The following is a 13,545-nucleotide window of genomic DNA, read 5'->3' on the forward strand; positions in this document are numbered from 1 at the left end:
GTCTCTCTTTTACACACCTATGAATTCACACATAATCCAATAACACCCTCTGGCCATCTCTCCTACTCACATATGTATACTTTTGTATATCTCTCTTTTAGAACCAGGTTTTCCCAATCACCAGTCCTTTTCCAGCACATATACCCACAAGTTCTTCATTTCCGTTTACAACACTGAATGCCCCATGTACACCATTTATACCCTCAACAGCCACATTACTCATCTTTGCATTTAAATCACCCATCACTATCCCTGGGGATAGGGGAGAAAGAATACTTCCCACGCATCCCACACTTGTCGTAGAAGGCGACTAAAGGGGATGGGAGTGGGGGACTAGAAACTCTCCCCTCCTTGTATTTTAACTTTGTAAAAGGGAAACAGAAGGACTCACGCGGGGAGTGCTCATCCTCCTCGAAGGCTCAGATTGGGGTGTCCAAATGTGTGTGGATGTAACCAACATGAGAAAAAAGGAGAGATAGGTAGTATGTTTGAGGAAAGGAACCTGGATGTTTTGGCTCTGAGTGAAACGAAGCTCAAGGGTAAAGGGGAACAGTGGTTTGGAAATGTCTTGGGAGTAAAGTCAGGGGTTAGTGAGAGGACAAGAGCAAGGGAAGGAGTAGCACTACTCCTGAAACAGGAGTGGTGGGAGTATGTGATAGAGTGTAAGAAAGTAAACTCTAGATTGATATGGGTAAAACTGAAAGTTGATGGAGAGAGATGGGTGATTATTGGTGCATATGCACCTGGGCATGAGAAGAAAGATCATGAGAGGCAAGTGTTTTGGGAGCAGCTGAATGAGTGTGTTAGTGGTTTTCATGCACGAGACCGGGTTATAGTGATGGGTGATTTGAATGCAAAGGTGAGTAATGTGGCAGTTGAGGGAATAATTGGTATACATGGGGTGTTCAGTGTTGTAAATGGAAATGGCGAAGAGCTTGTAGATTTATGTGCTGAAAAAGGACTGGTGATTGGGAATACCTGATTTAAAAAGAGAGATATACATAAGCATACGTATGTAAATAGGAGAGATGGCCAGAGAGTGTTATTGGATTATGTCTTAATTGATAGGCGCGCGAAAGAGAGACTTTTGGATGTTAATGTGCTGAGAGGTGCAACTGGAGGGATGTCTGATCATTATCTTGTGGAGGTGAAGGTGAAGATTTGTAGAGGTTTTCAGAAAAGAAGAGAGAATGTTAGGGTGAAGAGAGTGGTGAGAGTAAGTGAGCTTGGGAAGGAGACTTGTGTGAGGAAATACCAGGAGAAACTTAGTACAGAATGGAAAAAAGGTGAGAACAAAGGAGGTAAAGGGAGTAAGGGAGGAATGGGATGTATTTTGGGAAGTAGTGATGGCTTGCGCAAAAGATGCTTGTGGCATGAGAAGCGTGGGAGGTGGGCAGATTAGAAAGGGTAGTGAGTGATGGGATGAAGAAGTAAGACTATTAGTGAAAGAGAAGAGAGAGGCATTTGGATAATTTTTGCAGGGAAATAATGCAAATGAATGTTAGATGTATAAAAGAAAGAGGCAGGAGGTCAAGAGAAAGGTGCAAGATGTGAAAAAGAGGGCAGATGAGAGTTGGGTTGAGAGAGTATCATTAAATTTTAGAGAGAATAAAAAGATGTTTTGGAAGGAGGTCAATAAAGTACGTAAGACAAGGGAACAAATGAGAACTTCAGTAAAGGGGGCTAATGGGGAGGTGATAACAAGTAGTGGTGATGTGAGAAGGAGATGGAGTGAGTATTTTGAAGGTTTGTTGAATGTGTTTGATGATAGAGTGGCAGATATAGGGTCTTTTGGTCGAGGTGGTGTGCAAAATGAGAGGGTTAGGGAAAATGATTTGGTAAACAGAGAAGAGGTGGTAAAAGCTTTGCGGAAGATGAAAGCCGGCAAGGCAGCGGGTTCGGATGGTATTGCAGTGGAATCTATTAAAAAAGGGGTGACTGTATTGTTGACTGGTTGGTAAGGTTATTTAATGTATGTATGATTCATGGTGAGGTGCCTGAGGATTGGCGGAATGCTTGCAGAGTGCCATTGTACAAAGGCAAAGGAGATAAGAGTGAGTGCTCAAATTGCAGAGGTATAAGTTTGTTGAGTATTCCTGGTAAATTATATGGGAGGGTATTGATTGAGAGGGTGAAGGCATGTACAGAGCATCAGATTGGGGAAGAGCAGTGTGGTTTCAGAAGTGGTAGAGGATGTGTGGATCAGGTGTTTGCTTTAAAGAATGTATGTGAGAAATACTTAGAAAAGCAATTGGATTTGTATGTAGCATTTATGGATCTGGAGAAGGCATATGATAGAGTTGATAGAGATGCTCTGTGGAAGGTATTAAGAATATATGGTGTGGGAGGCAAGTTGTTAGAAGCAGTGAAAAGTTTTTATCGAGGATGTAAAGCATGTGTATGTGTAGGAAGAGAGGAAAGTGATTGGTTCTCAGTGAATGTAGGTTTGCGGCAGGGGTGTTTGATGTGTCCATGGTTGTTTAATTTGCTTATGGATGGGGTTGTTAGGGAGGTGAATGCAAGAGTTTTGGAAAGAGGGGCAAGTATGAAGTCTGTTGTGGATGAGAGAGCTTGGGAAGTGAGTCAGTTGTTGCTTGTTGATGATACAGTGCTGGTGGCTGATTCATGTGAGAAACTGCAGAAGCTGGTGACTGAGTTTGGTAAAGTGTGTGAAAGAAGAAAGTTGAGAATAAATGTGAATAAGAGCAAGGTTATTAGGTACAGTAGGGTTGAGGGTCAAGTCAATTGGGAGGTAAGTTTGAATGGAGAAAAACTGGAGGAAGTGAAGTGTTTTAGATATCTGGGAGTGGATTTGGCAGCGGATAGATCTATGGAAGCGGAAGTGAATCATAGGGTGGGGGAGGGGCGAAGGTTCTGGGAGCGTTGAAGAATGTGTGGAAGTCGAGAACATTATCTCGGAAAGCCAAAATGGGTATGTTTGAAGGAATAGTGTTTCCAACAATGTTGTATGGTTGCGAGGCGTGGGCTATGGATAGAGTTGTGCGGAGGAGGGTGGATGTGCTGGAAATGAGATGTTTGAGGACAATATGTGGTGTGAGGTGGTTTGATCGAGTAATAATAAGGTAAGAGAGATGTGTGGTAATAAAAAGAATGTGGTTGAGAGAGCAGAAGAGGGTGTTTTGAAATGGTTTGGTCACATGGAGAGAATGAGTGGGGAAAGATTGACCAAGAGGATATATGTGTCAGAGGTGGAGGGAATGAGGAGAAGTGGGAGACCAAATTGGAGGTGGAGAGATGGAGTGAAAAAGATTTTGAGTGATCGGGGCCTAAACATGCAGGAGGGTGAAAAGCGTGCAAGGAATAGAGTGAATTGGAACTATGTGGTATACCGGAGTCGACGTGCTGTCAGTGGATTGAACCAGGGCATGTGAAGCGTCTGGGGTAAACCATGGAAAGTTGTGTGGGGCCTGGATGTGGAAAGGGAGCTGTGGTTTCAGTGCATTATTACATGACAGCTAGAGACTGAGTGTGAACGAATGTGGCCTTTGTTGTCCTTTCCTAGCGCTAATTCGCACACATGAGGGGGAGGGGATTGTTATTCCATATGTGGCGGGGTGGCGATGGGAATAAATAAAGGCAGACTATGAATTATGTACATGTGTATATATGCATATGTCTGTGTGTGTATATATATGTCTACGTTGAGATGTATAGGTATGTATATTTTGTGTGTTTGGACGTGTATGTATATACATGTGTATATGGGTGGGTTGGGCCATTGTTTCGTCTGTTTCCTTGCGCTACCTCGCTAACACGAGAGACAGCGACAAAGCAAAATTGTATCAATAATAATATCACTATAAACCAGTCTAATGCATCAAATATGCAAACACTCACTCTGCTGCTCCCAAATCACTTGCCTCTCTTGATTTTTCTTCTCATGACCAGGTGCATAGGCACCAATAATCACCCATCTCTGTCCATTCACTTTTAGTTTTACTCATATCAATCGAGAGTTTACTTTCTTACACTCTATCGCATATTCCCACAACCCTTTCCTCAGAAGGAGTGTTACTTCTTCCTTTGCTCTTGTCCTCTCAATAATCCCTGACTTTACTCCCAAGACTTTCCCAAACCACTCTTTCCCTTTACCCTTGAGCTTTGTTTCACTCAGAGCCAAAACATCCAGGTTTTTTTCTTCAAACATACTACCTATCTCTCCTTTTTTCTCATTTTGGTTACATCCACGCACATTTAGACACCCCAATCTGAGCATTCGAGGAGGATGAGCACTCCCCACATGACTTCTTCTTTTGTTTCCCCTTTTAGAAATTTAAATACAAGGAGGGGGTTTCCAGCCCCCCTGCTCCCGTCCCTTGTAGCTGCCTTCTACGACATACTGGGAATGCGTGGGAAGTATTCTTTATCCTCTATCTCCAGGGATATATATATATGAGAGGGTATTGATTGAGAGAATCAAGGCATAAACAGAGCATCAGATTGGGGAAAAGCAGTGTGGTTTCAGACGTGGTAGAGGATGTGTGGATCAGGTGTTTGCTTTGAAGAATGTGTTTGAGAAATATTTAGAAAAACAGATGGATTTGTATGAAGCATTTATGGATCTGGGGAGGGCATATGATAAGAGTTGATAGAGATGCTCTGTGGAAGGTATTACAAGCATATGGTGTTTGAGGATTGGCGAAATGCATGCATAGTGCCATTGTACAAAGGCAAAGGGGATAAAGGTGAGTGTTCAAATTACAGAGGTATAAGTTTGTTGAGTATTCCTGGGAAATTATATGGGAGGGTATTGACTGAGAGGGTCAAGGCATGTACAGAGCATCAGATTGGGAATATCAGTGAAGGGGCAAATTGGGAGATAATAAGAAGTAGTGGTGAAGTGAGAGGGAGATGGAGTGAGTATTTTGAAGGTTTCTTGAATGTGTTTGATGATAGAGTGGCAGATATAGGGTGTTTTGGTTGAGATGGTGTGCGAAGTGAGAGGGTCAGGGAGAATGATTTGGTAAACAGAGAAGAGGTAGTGAAAGCTTTGCAGAAGATGAAAGCCGGCAAGGCATCGGGTTCAGATGGTATTGTGGTGGAATTTATTAAAAAAGGGGTGTCTGTGTTGTTGACTGGTAGGTGAGAATATTCATTGTTTGTATGGTTCATGGTGAGGTGCCTGAGGATTGGCGGAATGCATGCATAGTGCCATTGTACAAAGGCAAAGGGGATAAGTTGAGTGTTCAAATTACAGAGGTATAAGTTTGTTGAGTATTCCTGGGAAATTATATGGGAGGGTATGGATTGAGAGGGTGAAGGCATGTACAGAGCATCAGACTGGGGAAGAGCAGTGTGGTTTCAGAAGTGGTAGCGGATGTGTGGATCAGGTGTTTGCTTTTAGGAATTTTTCTTTTTTTTTTTTTCAAACTATTCGCCATTTCCCGCATTAGCGAGGTAGCGTTAAGAACAGAGGACTGGGCCTTTGAGGGAATACCCTCACCTGGCCGAATTCTCTGTTCCTTCTTTTGGGGAAAAAAAAAAAAAAAAAAAAAAAAAAAAATGTGTTTGAGATATACTTAGAAAAACAGATGGATTTGTATGTAGCAATTATGGATCTGGAGAAGGCATATGATAGAGTTGATAGAGATGCTCTGTGGAAGGTATTAAGAATATATGGTGTGTGAGGTAAGGTGCTAGAAGCAGTGAAAAGTTTTTATTGAGGATGTAAAGGCATGTGTACGATTAGGAAGAGAGGAAAGTGACTGGTTCCCAGTGAATATTGGTTTGCGGCAGTGGTGCGCGATGTTGCCATGGTTGTTTAATTTGTTTATGGATGGGGTTGTTAGGGAGGTGAATGCAGGAGTTTTGGAGTGAGGGGCAAGTATGCAGTCTGTTGTGGATGAGAGGGCTTAGGAAGTGAGTCAGCTGTTGTTCAGTGATGATACAGCACTGGTGTTTGATTCGGGTGAGAAACTGCAGAAGTTGGTGACTGAGTTTGTTAAAGTGTACGAAATAAGAAAGCTGAGTAAATGTGAATAAGAACAAGGTTATTAAGCTCAGTAGGGTTGAGGGACAAGTAAATTGGGAGGTAAGTTTGAATGGAGAAAAACTGGAGGAAGTAAAGTGTTTTAGATATCTGGGAGTGGATTTAGGAGCGGATGGAACCATGGAAGTGGAAATGAGTCACCGAGTGGGGGAGGGAGCGAAGGTTCTGGGAGCGTTGAAGAATGTGTGGAAGGTGAGAACGCTGTCTCGGAGAGCAAAAATGGGTATGTTTGAGGCAATAGTGGTTCCAACAGTGTTTAATGGGTGCGAGGCATGGGCTGTACATAGGTTTGTGCAAAGGAGGGTGGATGTGTTGGAAATGAGATGTTTGAGGACAATATGTGCTGAGGCGTTTTGATCGCGTAAGTAATGGAAGGGTAAGAGAGATGTTTTCCATTATTTTACTTTATACTATATTTATCATATTTAGCCGCTGTCTCCCGCATTGGTGAGGTAGCTCAAGGAAACAGATGAAAGAATGGCCCAACCTACCCACATACACAAGCATATACATAGATTTCCACACACACACATATACATACCTATACATACACATGCATATTCATACTTGCTGCCTTCATCCATTCCCGTCGCCATCCCGCCACACATGAAACAGCACCCCCCTCCCCCATGCATGCATGAGGTAGCACTAGGAAAAGACAACAAAGGCCACATTCATTCACACTCAGTCTCTAGCTGTCATGTGTAATGCACCGAAACCACAGCTCCCTTTCCACATCCAGGCTCCACAAAACTTTCCATGATATACCCCAGTATATCACATCATTCCAGTTCACTCTATTCCTTGCACGCCTTTCACCCTCCTATATGTTCAGGCCCCGATTGCTCTAAATTTTTTCACTCCATCCTTCCGCCTCCAGTTTGGTCTCCCACTTCTCCTCGTTCCCTCCACCGCTGACACATATATCCTCTTTGTCAATCTTTCCTCACTTATTCTCTCCATGTGACCAAACCATTTCAATACACCCTCTTCTGCTCTCTTAAGCACACTCTTTTTATTACCACACATCTCTCTTACCCTTTCATTACTTATTCGATCAAACCACCTCACACCTTATATTGTCCTCAAACATTTCATTTCCAACACATCCACCCTCATCTGCACAACCTCGCAACCATATGGCATTGTTAGAACCACTATTCCTGCAAGCATACCCGCTTTTGCTCTCCGAGATAACGTTCTCGCCTTCCACACATTCTTCAGTGCTCCCAGAACCTTCGTCCCCTCCCCCACCCTGTGACTCACTTCCACTTCCATGGTCCCATCCGCTGCTAAATTCCCTCCCAGATATCAAAAATACTTCACATCCTCCAGTTTTTCTCCATTCAGACTTACCGTCTTTAATGTACTTAATCGCCGTCTCCCATGTCAGCGAGGTGACACAAGGAAACAGACGAGGAATGGCCAAACTCACGCACATTTACAGACATATATACTCATATACATATTCATACTTGCTGCCTTCATCCATTCTCGTCCCCACCCTGCCACATATGAAGTAGTACCCCTCCCCCACCCACCAGCAAGGTAGCACCAGGAAAAGATAAAAAGAGGCCACATTCATTCACACTAAGTCTCTAGCTGTCATGTCATCTTTTTGAACTAGGTATTCCCAATCACTAGTCTTTTTCAGCACACAAATCCATAAGCTCTTCACCATTTCCATTCACAACACTGAATACCCCATTTACACATTACTCACCCTCACATTTAAATCACCCATCACTAATACCTGGTCCTGTGCACCAAAGCTGCTGACACGTTCACTCAGCTGCTCCCAAAACACTTGCCTCTCACGATCTTTCTTCTCATAACCAGGTGCATAAGCACCAGTAATTACCCATCTCTCTCCATCCACTTTAAGTTTTACCCACTTCAATCTAGTATTTACTTTCTTACGCTCTATCACACACTTCCACAACTCCTGCTTCAGAAGTAGTGCTTCTGCTTCCTTAGCTCTTGTCCTCTCACCATCTTTTGACTTTACTCCTAAGACTTTTCTAAACCATTTCCAAATGTGTTAATTGACAGGCATGTAAAAGAGAGACTTTTGGATGTTTATGTGCTGAGAGGGGCAGCTGATAGGATGTCTGATCAATACCTTGTGGAGGCGAAGGTGAAGCTTTTTAGAGGTTTTCAAAAAATGAAGAGAAAATGTGGGGGAGAAAAGAGTGGTGAGAGCAAGTGAGCTTGGAAAGGAGACTTGTGTGAGGAAGTACCAGGAGAGATTGAGTGTAGAAAGGCAAAAGGTGAGAGCTTATGATGTGAGGGGGGTGGATGAGGAATGGGATGTATTTAGGGAAGCAGTGATGGCATGTGCAAAAAAGATGCTTGTGGCATGAGAAAGGTGGGAGGTAGGCAGATTAGAAAGGGCAGTGAGCAGTGGGATGAAGAAGTAAAGTTGTTAGTGAAAGAGAAAAGAGAGGTGTTTAGACGATACTTACTTGGAATGAGTGCAAATGATTGGGAGATGTATAAAAGAAAGTGACAAGTCAACAGGAAAGTGCAAGGGTTGAAACAGAAGGCAAACGAAAGTTGGTGTGAGAGAGTATCATTAAACTTTAGTGGGGAATAAAAAGATGTTTTGGAAGCAGGTAAATAACATGCTTAAGACGAGGACAATTGGGAACATTGGTGAAGGGGACAAGAGGGGAAGTGATAACAGGTAGTGATGAAATGAGGAGATGGAGTGAGTATTTTGAAGGTTTGTTGAATGTGTTTGATGGCAGATGTAGGGTGTTTTGGTCAGGGTGGTGTGCAAGGAGAGAGGGGTCTGGGAGAATGGTTTTGTTAAGAGAGAAGAGGTCATGAAAGCTTTGCAGAAGATGAAATCCAGCAAGGTGGTGGGTTTGGATGGCATTGCAGTTGAATTTATTGAGAAAGGGGGTGGCTTTATTGTTGACTGGTTAGTTAGGATATTCAGTGTATGTATGGATCATGATGAAGTGCCTGAAGATTGGCAGAATGCATGCATTGTACAAAGGCAAAAGGGATAAAGGCGAGTGTTCAAACTATAGAGGCATACATTTGTTAAGTATTCCTGGGAAATTATATGGAAGGGTATTGATTGAGAGGTTGAAGGCATGTACAGAGCATCAGATTGGGGAGGAACAGTGTGGTTTCAGAAGTGGTAGAGGATGTGTGGATCAGGTGTTTGCTTTAAGAATGTGTGAGAAATACTTAGAAAAACAGATGGATTTGTATGTCATATTTATGGATCAGGAGAAGGTATATGATAGGGTTTATAGAGATGCTTTGTGGAGGTTCTTAAGAGTATATGGTGTGGGAAGTAAGCTCCTAGAAGCAGTGAAAAGTTTTTATCAAGGATGTAATGCCTACACATGTATGAGTAAGAAAAGAGGAGAGTGATTGGTTCCCAGTGAAGGTCAGTCTGCAGCATGAGTGTGTTATGTCCCCATGGTTGTTTAATTTGTGTATGGATGGGGTGGTTAGGGGGTAAATGCAAGGGTTTTGGAGAGAGGGACAAGTATGTAGTTTGTTGGGATGAGAGGGCCTGGGAAATGAGTCGGTTGTTGTTCGCCAGTGATACAGCGCTGGTTGCTGATATGAGTGAGAAACTGCTGAAATTGGTGACTGAGATTGGAAAAGTGTGTGAAAGGAGAAAGCTTAGAGTAAATGTGAATAAGAGCAAGGTTATTAGGTTCGGTAGGTTTAAGGGACAAGTTAGTTGGGATGTAAGTTTGAATGAAGAAAAACTGGAGGAAGTGAAGTGTTGAATATATCTGTTAGTGGACTTAGCAGCAAATGGAACCATCAAAGCGGAAGTGAGTCACAGGGTGTGGGAGGGGGTGAAGGTTCTGGGAGCGATGAAAAATGTGTGAAAGGAGTGAATGTTATCTCGGAGAGCAATAATGGGTATGTTTGAAGGAATAGTTGTTCCAACAATGTTTTATGGTTGCAAGGCATGGACTATAGAAGGGTTGTATGGAGGAGGGTGGATGTGCTGGAAATGAAGTGTTTGAGGACAATATATGGTGTGAGATGGTTTGATCGAGTAAGTAATGAAAGGGTAAGAGAGATGTGTGGGAATAAAAAGTGTGTTGAAATGGTTTGGACATATGGAGAGAATAAGTGAGGAAAGGTTGACAAAGAGGATATATGTGTTAGAGGTGGAGGGAACGAGAAGAAGCAGGAGACTAAAATGGAGATGGAAGGATGGAGTGAAAAAGATTTTGAGTGATCGGTGCCTGAACATACAGCAGGGTGAGAGACGTGCAAGGAATAGAGGGAATTGGAAGGATGTGGTATATCAGGGTCAGTTAGCTGTCAGTGGACTAAACCAGGGCATTTGAAACATCAGGGGTAAACCATGGACAGGTCTATTCATCACTTACTTTAATCACCTTCTCACTCCTATCATTTTCTCTTTCCCTAAAGCCTTTACAAATCTTTACCCTTGCATCCGCATGTAGTAATCTGACATTCCACCAGCTGCTGCTCTCAGCAAATACACATCCAATTCTCTCTTTTGCATACTTATCAATTAGTACATAATCCAGTAATGCCCACATACCATTTTTCCTACCCTAGGTATACCTTAAAGCCTGCAAGGCAGCGGGTTTGGATGGTATTGCAGTGGAATTTATTAGAAAAGGGGATATCTGTATTGTTGACTGGTTGGTAAGGTTATTTAATGTATGTATGACTCATGGTGAGGTGCCTGAGGATTGGCAGAATGCTTGCATAGTGCCTTTGTACAAAGGCAAAGGGGATAAAAAGGAGTGCTCAAATTACAGAGGTATAAGTTTGTTGAGTATTCCTGGTAAATTATATGGGAGGGTATTGATTGAGAGGGTGAAGGCATGTACAGAGCATCAGAATGGGGAGGAGCAGTGTGGTTTTAGAAGTGGTAGAGGATGTGTGGATCAGGTGTTTGCTTTGAAGAATGTATGTGAGAAATACTTAGAAAAGCAAATGGATTTGTATGTAGCTTTTATGGATCTGGAGAAGGCATATGACAGAGTTGATAGAGATGCTCTGTGGAAGGTATTAAGAATATATGGTGTGGGAGGCAAGTTGTTAGAAGCAGTGAAAAGTTTTTATCGAGGATGTAAGGCATGTGTACATGTAGGAAGAGAGGAAAGTGATTGGTTCTCATTGAATGTAGGTTTGCGTCAGGGGTGTGTGATGTCTCCTTGGTTGTTTAATTTGTTTATGGATGGGGTTGTTAAGGAGGTAAATGCAAGAGTTGTGGAAAGAGTTGCAAGTATGCAGTCTGTTGTGGATGAGAGAGCTTGGGAGATGAGTCAATTGTTGTTCGCTGATGATACAGTGCTGGTAGCTTATTCGAGTGAGAAACTGCAGAAGCTGGTGACTGAGTTGGTAAAGTGTTTGAAGGAAGAAAGCTGAGAGTAAATGTGAATAAGAGCAAGGTTATTAGGTACAGTAGGGTTGAGGGATAAGTCAATTGGGAGGTAAGTTTGCATGGAGAAAAACTGGAGGAAGTAAAGTATTTTAGATATCTGGGAGTGGATCTGGCGGCAGATGGAACCATGGAAGCAGAAGTGAATGATAGAGTGGGGGAGGGAGCGAAAGTTCTGGGTGCCTTGAAGAATGTTTGGAAGTCGAGAACATTATCTCGGAAAGCCAAAATGGGTATGTTTGAAGGTGGTTTGATCGAGTAAGTAATGAAAGGGTAAGAGAGATGTGTGGTAATGAAAAGAGAGTGGTTGAGAGAGCAGAAGAGGGTGTTTTGAAATGGTTTGGTCACATGGAGAGAATGAGTGAGGAAAGATTGACCAAGAGGATGTATGTGTCAGAGGTGGAGGGAACGAGGAGAAGTGGGAGACCAAATTGGAGGTGGAAAGATGGAGTGAAAAAGATTTTGAGTGATCGGGGCCTGAACATGCAAGAAGGTGAAAGGCGTGCAAGGAATAGAGTGAATTGGAACGATGTGGTATACCGGAGTCGACATGCTGTCAATGGATTGAACCAGGGCATGTGAAGCATCTGGGGTAAACCATGGAAAGTTGTATGGGGCCTGGATGTGTGAAAGGGAGCTGTGGTTTTGGTGCATTATTACATGAAGCTAGAGATTGAGTGTGAACGAATGTGACCTTTTTGTCTTTTCCTCGTTCACATGAGGGGGAAGGGGGGTTGTTATTTCATGTGTGGCGGGGTGGCGATGGAATGAATAAGGGCAGACAGTATGAATTATGTACATGTGTATATATGTATATATCTGTGTGTGTATATATATATGTATACATTGAGATGTATAGGTATGTATATTTGCGTGTGTGGACGTGTATGTATGTACATGTGTACGTGGGTGGGTTTGGCCATTCTTTGGTCTGTTTCCTTGCGCTACCTCACTAACGCGGGAGATAGCGACAAACAAAATAATAAAAATAGGTATATCTATGTATGTCCCTCTTTTCAAATTAGGTATTCCCAATCATCATTTTTTTTCAGCACACGACTCCACAAACTGTTTACATTTCCATTTATCTAACTGAATACTCCATACCCCCCAATTATACTCTCAACTGCTACATTGCCCACTTGCACATTCTAGTAAACCATAACTAATACTCAACATCTCACACCAGAACTAGTGGCACACTCACTCAGCTCCTCCCAATTCTTTCTCCTCTATTCATCATTCTTATCATAGCCATTTGCATAAGCACCAGTAATCATCCAAATCTCATAGCCTATTTTCATTTTTACCTACACTGTCTGGTGCTCACTTTAGTACACTCTCATATTTCAACAACTCATTCAATGTAAATTCTGTATTGTCATTATCTCTTGTTCATCACACTAACCTGTGACTTTACCGATAAGACATTCCCAAACCATTCTTCCTCTTTACCATTGAGCTTTGTTTAACTCAGAACATCCAGGGTCCTTTTCTGAAACATACTACTTAGCTCGTCCTTCTCATCTTTGTTACATTTTAACACCCCAGCCGGAACTTTCAAGGAGGATGAGCACGCCTTGTTTGCCTCATTTTGTTTCAACTTCTACGACATGCAGAGAATATGTGGAAATATTCTTTCTCCTTTATTTCCCAGGGTTAGGGGAGAAATTTATTAACATTTTACTGTTTTATTTTATTTTCATAAAATTTAGTTGATATTCATGTAAACAGACCAGGGCTGATAGATTACTATTGGTTTAGGATTGGATAAATTATTCTGAACAGTTGACTGGTAATTGTCAGTTGACTTTGAAATTTGTATGTCATATTGATGTGAAAGGTGAACTTTCATATTTTTTGGGGTTGCCTGTAAATCCCACACTTTTGCATGAAGACCTTATTTCTATTTCTGTCCTTTCATGTGTTCATCAGGAAATGATGAACATATATGAAAGAAGGGGAAAAGAAATGATATCTTCATGCAAAGGTGTGGAATTGACAGGCAACTGAAAAAAGTTAAATGTTCACCTTTTTCAGTGAATACTATAGTAGAGGAAATAGGTATCATTAGTATGTGCCACTATTTGTATTTGCTTTCTTCACCTTTTTTTTTAAGAGTTTTTTCCAG

At 42.1% G+C, this 13,545-nt stretch overlaps 1 protein-coding gene across 2 annotated transcripts in view; it reads left to right on the forward strand.

The window, feature by feature from the left end:
- The window catches only part of LOC139755437 (CDK5 and ABL1 enzyme substrate 2), a 180,834-nt gene that overhangs the window by 141,170 nt on the left and 26,119 nt on the right, over positions 1-13,545 (forward strand). The gene's annotated exons all lie outside the window — the stretch shown is intronic.

This window comes from Panulirus ornatus, chromosome 19 (assembly GCF_036320965.1).
Source record: "Panulirus ornatus isolate Po-2019 chromosome 19, ASM3632096v1, whole genome shotgun sequence".
Classification (NCBI taxonomy): Eukaryota; Metazoa; Arthropoda; class Malacostraca; order Decapoda; family Palinuridae; genus Panulirus; species Panulirus ornatus.